The sequence below is a fragment of the Marmota flaviventris genome, chromosome 4, assembly GCF_047511675.1.
Source record: "Marmota flaviventris isolate mMarFla1 chromosome 4, mMarFla1.hap1, whole genome shotgun sequence".
Taxonomy (NCBI): Eukaryota; Metazoa; Chordata; class Mammalia; order Rodentia; family Sciuridae; genus Marmota; species Marmota flaviventris.
The window spans coordinates 133,285,548-133,297,687 of NC_092501.1; positions in this window are offsets into that span (position 1 = coordinate 133,285,548).

A 12,140-nucleotide genomic window follows, 5' to 3' on the forward strand; every position below is an offset into this window, starting at 1 on the left:
GTTTGCTCCTCATGGTATCGGGCTGAGCACCCTTTTCAAATACCAATGTGTTCACCAACCTGGAAATGCACTTGAATTTCAGTGTTGAAACTAAAAAGCTTCTGCACAGCAAAGGAAACAATCAACAAAGTGAAAAGGCAGCCTAAAAAACTGGAGAGATATTTGTGGCCCCATACATCAGATCAGGGATTAGTAGGCTACATACTCAAGGAACTTGATAGCAAGAAAATAAATGACCTGATTTAAAGATAGACAAAGGACTTGAAAAGAAGACATACAAATGGCAATAGATATGTGAGAAAAGGTTAACATAAGTAATCATCACAATGAGGTAAAAACTACAATGAGATATTACCTACCTACCACCTTTTAGGACAGTTATTATGAAAAAGACAAGAGGTAAGAGATGTCAACATGCTGTGGAGGAATGTACACCCTTGGGAGGAATGTACATTAGCATAGCCATTATGGAAAACTGTTTTAATATTTTGAGGTTCCTCAAAATATTAAAAATAGAACTGCAAGATTCTTTGGCAGTTTTACTTTTGGGTATATAGCCAAAGGAAATGAAATCAGGTTAGGAGATATCTGTATGATAATGTTCACAAGAGGCAAAGTATGGAATCAATCTAAGTGTCCATCAGCGGTAGAATGGATCAAGAAAACGGGGTACGTATATAATAGAATGCTAATCAGCCTTAAAAGAGGGAATATCCTCTGATTTGTTACAACATGGATGAACCTGAAGGACATTATGTGGAGTGAATAAGCCAGCACAAAAGACAAATACGAATGTTCTCACTGTTGGAATGGAAAAGTCATGCTCAGAGAATTTAGAATGGTGGTTACCAGGAGACCCAGGGGCCTGGGGAATGTTGATCAAAGGATACAAAATTCCTGTTAGACAGGAAGAATAAATTCAGGAGATCTATTGTATAACATGGTGACTATAGGGAATTACAATGTATCACATATTGGAAAACTGCAGAAAGAGTTGATTTTAAATGTTCTAATCACACAAAGTTTGTAAGGTAACACATATTTTAATTAACTTGAAATCATCTCCCAATGTATACATATGTCAAAATGGATGTGGCACATTATAAACATGTACAGTTTTTATTTGACATCTAAAAAAAAGAAAATATCTTTAAATAATTCATTCATTTCTCCATTTGTATGACTTTGAATTCAGTAAATTATTTTCAGAGAATTAAAAAAAATGGTTATCATCATTTGTACTGAGCATACACAAAAGAGCGTGACTCTGAGGTTACGTTATGATTTTGGGCTCTTCTTTGTTTTGATAGTTGATAATGTTTGTTGAATATTTGCTATTTTCCACTCATTGATCTCAGCTCTCTATGTGTCTTTCATTCTCCTGGCAAATCTATACGATTAGATACCTATTGGCCCCACTGTATGCACAAGGAAAGAAGACAAAGAGACATTGTGTCCAAAGTAACTTGTACAAAGCCACAAAATTGATAAGAAGCAGAGCTGGGATTTATACTGAGGAAGTGTTCTTTCAAAGCTTGTGCTTCTTACCTTATACTACACCACTTGCAACAAGAAAAACATCAGCTTTGCATTGGAAAGTTTATGGTAAACTCAGTTGGTTTACCATAAGAGCAATTCTTTATTTGAAAAACGATACACAAACATCATTGGTTTAATGCCTTAGAAAATACACTAAGGATCCAGATCCAATAAAAGACAATTCAATAAAATTCAACTTTTGAATAGTGGCCATTCCTTGGATTCTTGTGAAAGAAATCTTCATTTATAGATTAACTATCATGACACTTGCAGAGTCAAATTCTATGTTTGCTCTGGGGACCTCTTCACTCTCCTTTATCATGAAGTTATACTGAGTTGTGCTATTTGTTTTTATTTTCACATGGTAATGAAACAATTTTGAGTCATTGGCCCATTGGAAAAATCATAATAATAACAATAAAAGTTCAAGTTTGAGAAAACTTTAAAAAGTTTAAATGATGTAAAATATATTCATAATGAGTCATTTCTTTATCTGTAACATGGGAGAAGTCACAACAGTGGGCTGGTGTGAGATTCTCATGGCAATAATATACAGAAAGTGCCTGAGTGGGTGGAAGAGTGAGCCAACAGGCAGACAGAGCTGTGGTCTTGATTGTTATGGGGCAGGTGCCAACAGGCCTGCTGGAACACTCTGATCAGAACTCCATTTCTGCTGTAATAATTTCTTATTCTGAAAAAATTTTTTTTTCACCTTTGTGGACAGGGACTTTTGCTTTTATTTTTGGCAATTACAAGGAGCGGGGAATGTCAGTCTACATAGTCCAGGAGAATTTTTTGCCTAGAGATCTCACTAATGGAGAACATCAGGAACAAAAGTTCAAGGCAATCAGAAATATGATGCATTTTGTCTTTTGTTTTCATTATATACACACTGATGCAATGTAAATTTCTTCTGTTCATTTGTCATCCTAAAATTGGAATGACTTTGAAAAAAATGATGAAGTGTTCCTTTATACTTTACTCATTTATATACAGGTATATTATAAACCTTTCCCATAATTTTTATGGAGGAGGTAGAAGACACATTTAAATTAACTTGATTAATTTTTTAAAATTACTTTTTACTTCTCCCAAAATTCAGGAAGCTGAATTTGAATTAATCTTAATGAAACACTTTTTTTTTTTAATTAGAAAAATTCACATCCCAAACTTTTGGGCTTATTTGCCTTAATTCTATCTGATTTTTGCAATTCAGAAATTCGGCCCTATAATTTTTCAGGGCTGCTAGATATCAAACAGATAACCAACTTCAGCTGCTACAACTGTGTGAAGGGGTCCTTGTAATGGACCCCTTCACAAAGTTGGCTTTTCTAACTGTATTTTTTTTCTTTTTTCTTTATATATATCAGTGGAATGCATTATAATTCTTATTACATATATAGAGCACAATTTTTCATATCTCTGGTTGTATACACAGTATAGTCACACCAATTCATGTCTTCATACTTATACTTTGGACAATAATGATCATCACATTCCACCATCATTTCTAACCCCTGCCCCCTCCCTTCCCCTCCAACCCCTCTGCCCTATCTCGAGTTCGTCTATTCCTTCCATGCTCCCGCTCCCTATCCCACTATGAATCACCCTCCTTACATCAAAGAAAACATTTGGCATTTGGTCTAACTGTATTTTAGTAAAATAAAATAAATAAATAGGGGAAGGGACAAAAAGAACTCTGAACTGCAAATACTTAGAGCCAGCTTCTTAATTTGTGCTTACAAGGTGTACTGTGTAATTCACTAAATAACTTGCTTTAAGACAGTTCATGGGTGGAGTTTGGGCTCTGCACAGAGAAGTCTGGAATTTATCTCTAGCCCTCACAAGGGCTTGGGGTACTCTTGGCAACTCTTTCTTTGGCCTCTGACTTGTTGCTCCCCTTTGTAAGCCATGTGTTTTCTATGAGTTTTTATGTTTCTTCCCTGCCCCTTCCTAAGTGACTAGAGACTGTTCTTCATCTTGGAGAACCAAAACTCACACGTGTAAGGCTGGGGACATAGCTCAGTGATGTTATGCACTCATTCTAGATTATGAACCCCAGGCCACCACTTGGAACCCATGATAGCCTAGACAAATTTCTGGCATTCTTGATTTCTTTTGTAATATAGGAATAATACTATTTCTAAGACACTATAGTTACTTAAATGAGGTAATATATGTAAACATCTTAGCTCAACGTTTAATACATGTTAAGGGCTAGTAGCTTTTATAGAAATCTTTTGTTGTTTTGTTTGTTTGTTTACCATATCCAAAAAAAACAAGAGGCCTTTTGTAAAGTGCATGGAAATATCTCCTTTCTCCTGGCCAGTGTCCTATGATGCCTGACAAGATAAGTGTCAGCAAGGCCACCTCCATCATTTGCAGGGCTTGGAGGCAAGAGTTAAATGTATGTTCACTCCCACTTTTTTCCCTCTTTCCGCTCTGTCCCTTAATGCAAAATACCCCAACCTTACAAGTGTGTGTTACTCAGCTTGAATGTGCAAGCACTATCCAAATGCATACCACTTTTGTCCTGCGTATAGCCACCTCTTGGCCATCTCTTAGGTCTAAGGATAGGCTATCCAGGAAGAGCCCCTTGTAGACCTGGCAGTGGCTTGAGCCCTTGGTCAGGATTCCATGATGCCAGGTGCCTGGGGTGTGAGGGAGAAGAGGAAGGTGGCATGAGGAAGGTGGATTTGGTGCTTTGGAACTCTCCCCTCAGGGTGAGGCATCACTGGACAATAATGACCAGAGCAGGATAATCCATTAGTAGTTACCAGATCCAAGTTCAGGAGCTCATCACATTGATGGTGAAAGAACCAGTTTTTAGAAGGAGATGCTTCTTTACACTCTCTCTAGACAACCTGAGCCTGTGCATCCTGTACACTCAGGGCAATGCTGTCGGCAGGGTGTGCAGGAACCGGCCCCTCTCACTAAGGTCTTGACTTTTATCAAGAAGCCAAAGGGCTTCAGTTTTGGAAATGCCATTCCCCTTTTGCAGCAGCCCCAACTAATGGAAATTCGCTCTGGTGCTTTGTTCTTGCTGTGGTAATGTCTGGGCTCCCTTCCAGAGGTCCTTCCAGAGCTGCAGGACAGACCTTTCTACCCCTTTCTTTTTCTAATATTTCTTTTCCCTGGAATTTGCTGGGTGGACACTAAAATAACATAAGCAGAAACTCGAGTACTAGGGATCAGAGGAGAATCTCAAGTGCAATGGGAGGGAAAGGTCCAGGTACTGGTAACAGCATCAACCTCAGTAAGGAAACCCTTCAAGAAAGCCTCTTCCCACTTCCTGCAGCATCAACTTTATGGCCCATCTGCTCCTTCAAAATATACAGTTACAGCTACATTAGCAACTTTCTTTTCATTGTATGTTTTGCAGATTGCTACAAAAGATTGGGGTGAAGTGTTAACTTACTGGGAATTTATTTATTTATAAATAATTTGGCAAGGAAAACAGTTGTAGAGTATGATTCAATAACCAAACACACAAGAAAGATGGAGCACATGTGGTAGGTAGTAAAACTTCCCCCGAAAAGGAAATCAATGCCCATAGGTATGATTTGTCATTTGGAATTTGGAATCTGAGCTATAATGCCATCCCTGGAGTATTGGTATTTAGTGCTGGAAATGGAAGCTTTGCTTCCTTCTCTCCTGAACAGAAATATTTTGCACTGATGACCCCAAGGGCCCAATCCCCTGCTTATGACCTCACTAACTGACATGGACAATTTCTTTACAGCTGCGCTGGTCTGAGGAAGTATTCTTGTATACAAAAAGGTGTACATGAGAAGAAAACTCAAAAAAAATTTTTTCCTGAAAAAAATGACATACCTGACATTTAACAAGTGGATTACAGAATGCAAATTTCTTAGTATGTTAATAGGGATTGTTATGGTCTGTGTCCCATCTTGAGTACATATGTTGAAATCTAATCTCATATGATGCATCTGGAGTTGGGGCCTTTGGGATTTGATTGGCTCATGAGGCTGGAGCCCTCATAAATGGGATTCATGTTCTGATGAAAGAAACACCAGAGAGCCCTCTCACAGTCTTTCTGCCCATATGAGTCTGTAGCCTGCATCCCAGAAGACAGTTCTTATCAGAACCCAGGCAGTCAGGCGCCCTAATAAGTATTAAACTTCCAATCTTCAGAATTCTGAGAAATAAATTTCTGTTATTTATAAATCACCCTCTCTGTGGTTGTTTGTTACAGCAGGCCAAAAATGGTACCATCCAAACAGGTTTCTACCAATAAAAAGTTTGGGAAATGTTGAATTGAAAACAAATCCAAGAATGCATGTCTTTGCTGCAGGATATCTCAGAGCTTTTATTAGACTTGAGTGCAATATTATTTCAAGTGACAGGCTGTAAAATGTTTTCTCAAAATAGAACATACTTTAAAAACTGCTGGTATAGATCACTTTTTATTCCTCGGTCTTTTTTCCTATCCCCTTCCCAGTTAAATCTTTTTAATGTCTAAGAATAACATTTCTTTTAAGACACGATAATTAAATATGTTCCATGGGGGTGGAAAAGGTTGATTCATGGATATTGGGGTCCAATATTACCACAAATTATCCATTTTAGCAGGAGAACAGGAAGACATTCTGTGAAGTTTCTCGTGGAAAATGAGATCTGGGGAGCTATTTCTGGCACAGGATTTATATCGTCATCTGTGTCATTTAGGTAGCACATAATTGCATAAATCAGGCAGGGACCACCCAGAGTTGCCATCTCCATGCCTCATAATAAGCTTTCCCTTGGGTGTACCCCTTTGGTTTTTCTGATCATCTCTCCTAAGAGACCCATTCCTATACTTAATGGGATTGGAATTTGTGGATAATTGCAATAAGTTAAGCATTTAGAACAACACTATGGTTTTCCCACAACACTTTTTATCATTTATTCTTTTCCTTTCTTTATTTAGTTCAACAGATAACCAATGGCCCAGAAGAATTGATTGGTCTTCTTTAGGACATTTGAGCCTCTTGCCTTCATTAATTCAATAGACTTTCAGCCTTGAGGGGTAGTGGGTTTGATTCAGGGCAGAGGAACTGCAGAAAAATAAGGCTTGCACCTCAACTGAGATACTGGGAGTTCCTGCATATGCTCTTTCATTGAAAGGATGAAGACTACTTTTGGTCATATGGTTATGCTGACAGAGAGTGTTATCACAGATTCTATAAATGTGGTAGTCATGTTCTCTAGATCTCAAATTAGTACACGTTATCTGGCTAAGAGATACATAGTTTTTTAACTTGTAAAGTTACTTACTCTTTATAAGATATACACAATCCCATTTAGTTACACAGTAATGTAAATGACTCTATTAGAGAAAATTAAAGGAAATAAATATTTTTAAAATCATAAGTGTCCTAAGAAATCTGAAGTATATGGTCAAGATATGAGATTGATTCCATGATGTATTTAGATTATAGAATCAACCATAAGAATATATTTGATACCCTTTTTGCTATTATATGTGTGTGTGTGCATGTGTGTGTGTACACACACATTTCTCTTTTATGAACTAAGATGATGACGATGATGATTTTTCACTCTGCTTCGGATTGAACTCAGGGCTTTGTACATGCTAGGTAAGTGATCCACCACTGAACCACATCCTCAGCCCTGCCACAGTTTTTAAAGGAAGATTTACCATTCAATTTGCATCAGTGAGTGAAGCTTCAAGGTTTATTGTGGTTGTTGTTTTGTTTTGTTTTATTTTTCCTCCAATGTGGTAGTTTTTTCACCCCAACACATCATATGCATCGGAGTCATGGGACTCTCACTGGTGACCCACCGAATTTAAAATTCAAATCTCTAGTTTCCTGTGTTATTTGGAATTATCACCTCAGTTGCTTTGTCTAGTTCTGGTTTATTTTAAGGTAAATAGGTGAGCATAAATGCATACCACCTTTTCAGGAGGGGCAGAGTGTTTGCTATGAAATTCCCTCCCTCTGGTCCTGTATTTGGGTCAGAGTTTGGTTGAAGTTGGACAGATCAGGGCAGTTGAACCTGATTTTAAAATGTTGGCAGAGCTGATCTGTGGCCCTCTACACTCTATCTTTCCCTGCTTCACTCTATCCAGAGTAAAACTCGTAAGTTTGTAAAACTTTCATCCCCCAGTCCCATGTATTAGTCAGCTTTATTGTTGCTGTGACCAAAATACCCAACAAGAACAAGTTTATAGGAAGAAAAGTGTATTTGGTGCTCTGGGTTTCAGAGGTCCAGACCATATTGGTTGACACCGTTGCTGTAGCTCTAGAAGCAATGGGCCACACAGATCCCCACACAGCTGCTGAACGGAGGATGAAAGCAGCTCAGGACATGGCAATCAGGAAGCAGAGAGAGAGAGAGCTGTGCTCACTCTGGATACCATATAAAACCCAAAAGCACATCCCCAGTCACCTATGGAGATAGGTCACACCCTACCAGCCACACAAGCTGCCTATACTTACCAGCCAGTTTAATCCATATCAGTGGATTAATCTACCAATTAGGTTATAGTTCTCATAATCTAATCATTTTACCTCTGAAAATTCTTGCATTGTCAAACACATGAGTTCTAGGGGAGCACCACACAGTCAAACCATTGCACCCCACGAGAAATTTCTGCTATCCTTGCTCTTTAGATGACTGTTAACTCACTTCCTTAAGCCTGTTAGTGTTCACTTCACCAAGGGAAAGTGCTAAGTCTGAAAATCTGGAAACTTTCCATTTCTACTATACTTTTTCCTAAACCCATCACAGAATGCTTAAGCAAAGTTTCTCTAAAACATTTTTTTTTTCATGGAGAGAGAGACCCACACCAGGCTCTTATGTCTTATCCAGCTGGACTCTGGTAAATGCTTAGCAAGTACTTGTTGCTGATTTCTGTGGTGTAAATACTGCTGCCATGACTGATTTTGTAACCAATGTATCAACATCAAGAGCAGAGTTTGGAAGAGATGGACATAATTGGTTCTCTTAAGTCAGATTTCCACCCAACACTGAGTCTGCCCCTCTAGGCCACTGGTTCCCAGATTTTGGTGTGAATCACTAGTAGTGCTATTAAAAGGTTTATTCAAAGTCTCTGCAGCTGAGGCCAGAGCATCTGAATATCTAACAAGTTTCCCGTATGGTCCTGATATTGTAGTTTGAGCTTCACTTCCTATGTTTATTCCTATATGAGGCTTGGCTTGTATATGTAGTATTGCCGTTTCAGATCAAGAACTCTAAATGTTTTCTAACACCACCAAATCTACTGAGCTATCATTAAAATAGACTAAATTTACTAAGATGTAATTAAAATAGGATCTAATGTTCAAGATGAATAATGATCATCATACTCACTTTTATATAATAGTCTATATTCAGCTCATTACTTTTCATTATACTGAATGTAAAATGTGCAATGGAAAGCCAAATTCCATATATTTTAGAAATTAGATGAAATTTTTATGAAGCACATAGCTCATCTTAAAGTAGTGAGAATATTTGCATCATATGTTTTCTTTATAAAAATATGATACGCATGACAGCTTTCTTTGTTTCACCATCAGTTTTCTTCCAATAGGATTGTGCCAAGTGTGCCGTGAATATAATGACTTGTTTATGACGAAAAAAAAAAGTCAAGTAAATGTACCAACTTCCTCTGAAAATGTTTGCGTTATTTCAAAAAATGTTTTGTGCCATTGGTTTGATCCTCTGCAGTGAATGGGTATCATTGGAGATGATTTCACTGCCTTCAAGCTAATCTTTTTCTGAAGTCTACATTTTCCCCTCAGATATCTACCGAGACATATTCCCTACTCAAAGGTGCTTACAATTGAATTGGGGTTTTAAGAATTCCTTCTATCAACAATTAGAAAAGAATATAAGAGGAATTCGAAACTGTGGCTGGTATTGATTTTTGCATGTATTTTCTAGATTGTTTGATGGTAGAGACAGAGGAGTAAATAATCGCCACAGAGTGTGACAAATGCTAGGAGACAGGGACTAAGGTCTCCCTGATGACTCAGGACAGCTTCACAAAGGAGGAGAGCTGAGACTTAGGGATAATCAGAAGCTGAAAGGCAGAGGAGGAGGGGCCTTCCAGACAGAGGAATGAAACTTAGGCAGCCTGCTCAAGAATAGAGAATTTCAAACTGTTCATCTGATTTAAGTGTTATCCGACTCTGTGCCCAGAACTGTGTTTGGCCCTTGGGAAGGAGCATGAGTGGCACAACTCCCGCCTGCAAACTATTTATGGGCCATTTGGGTGCCTACAACTAGCAAATAATAGAGAAAGAAAGGGGGAAATATCACAACCAAATGCCACCAAGCTTACAGATATCAGGTGATGTGGGGTATTGTGAAAGGTGTGACAGATGTGGCTGAAGCACTTATGAAAGTCCTGGTTCAAGGTACTCAGCAGCCAAACAAGCGGCTTTTAAACAGAAGCAGGAGAGAACATGTTGCATGGAAACAGGAAGAAAATCTGTGACCAGAACAGAGAATGTTGGTGATCCTGGGGAGGGTGCTGTGGGAGGCCAGTTCAGAGTCCTCATTCCCTTTGGGGAACATGGAAAAAAAAAACAAAACTTTTGAACCTTTAGGTTTTTTTAACCATGGAATGGAGAAAGTACTACTTAACTCAGATACTTGAGAGGACAAATGAGACAACTCATGTGGAAGTGGAATGTAAACTACAGTGTGCTACAAACTACATGGGTCATTGTTAATAAATGCGATTGTGGAATGCTGTGTTGCTTCGAAGAAGCCACCGCTCCATGCCTGTGTTTTTAGGACCTCGTGGGTGGTATTTTTTTCAGCCTGAGGATATATGTTGTACCGAATTTAGATTTTCCCACTGAGATGAACAACCTTGGAACCAAACATGTCAGATTAAATAAACCTATATATATGTAAAAAGAAAAGTTTGATCTGATTTCCAGTTTATTGTATTTATTTTTCCACATTTTAATTGATGCATTGTAGCTGTACACAATGGTGGGATTTACTGTTACATATTTACACATGCACACAATATAACTCTATAAATTGGCTAATGTCATCCCCAGTACAGTTTATTTAAGTGACAAATTCTCAGTAACTTTAAATAAATAATTGTTAATGCTGTAGTGATTTTTTTTTATGGTGTATATGTGTGTGCTTTAAAAAAATGTATTTATGTATTGTAAGCAGCAAAAACGTGCTTTATTCAAACTGAAAAATTATTAACTTCTGTTATGAACACTGAACGTACTTTTAGGAAACATTGTTTTGAATGAAAACAGTGCTGTTAAAGAAGCTCTTGGTGAGTTGATCTACCCATCAAATAAAACCTAAGCAGTTAATGAGCCTGGTTCTAGGACCAGGGCTCTACAAGGATTCTATTGGCTATTCTCCCATCCTGCCACCTAGCTATGCCCATTAAAGTGACATAAATACAATAAACACTATTTAAAAGCTCTTTCTTTTGCATATCAGAACATTTAAAAAAGAAAAATATATATTTTACAAAAACAGTTTCCTATATATTTGCATAAGAAGAGAGTGTCCCAAACAGATTTCAGTTATTTTCTTTGGAAAGTTGTGTTCTTTCTTGCACAGAAACTTCAGAAAGGCTGTCTCACCCTAGTTCTGACGTTTTCACTGTTTGTAGGAAGCCACAAAAGCGAAGTCATTAGCTTGTTGCACAGAGCTCCTGGGGGCCCTTGTGTCTATTTTGGGTCCCGCATCTGTTCAGCACATGAGGACTGATTGCACTTCACTTTTGAAATTTAGTTTCATTGCATTTCTTGGTAGAACCACCCACTTGGATCTGGCAAATTGCATATTACTGAATTTCTCACCATCATGTTTTCCCTACAACACATCTGGAATAAACATAGATTTAAAAATATAAATGTGAATTATATTTCTGTATTTGAGAAAAGAAAAAAAAACTTAGTAGACGACTATCACTTTTCATTCCAAATTGCTCAAAAGCTCAAAATACTTCTCAAATATGGCTGCACATATTTGAAAACAATATGGTAAGCAAATGATAGTGGCCATATTTAAAAAAAATTTATTTATAAAATCAGTTGGTGGGCTACATTTGGCTCCAGGCCATAGTTTCCTGATTTGTATATTTGAGGTGATCATGTTTGTATCTTTTTGAGTTTGGGGAAAAGAACTTCAATTCTTAAATACTGTTGACCATAATTCCTTATAATCCAAATTTCAAACCAAAGCTAAAGGTTTTATTAATTCTCAAGGCTCAGCAGAATATCTAAGTCAGTGGAATGGATAAATCAATGTGGAGGAAGAAAAAAGTGGACATTTGAAAACATTATTTTAGAAGTTCTTTTTGATTGACCATCTTACAAATCTTAGATCTAATTATCTATAGAAATAAGCTAGTATGGTGTACAACTTTCTTCTGATGGGCATTACATGTCAGAATCTCCTTGGTCAGTTCTTATTTTCTTGCATCTTGGGAATTGTAAAGAGACGTTCTTGATGACCTCACATGCTTTGTGAGGCATCTTGTACACTGTGCATAGAACTTCTTCCCCTCCCATAGCCGGACAGTCCTTGTGGTACCTGTGGCTGGGTTTCTGGATTTTTGACAGCTGCTCATCCATGTG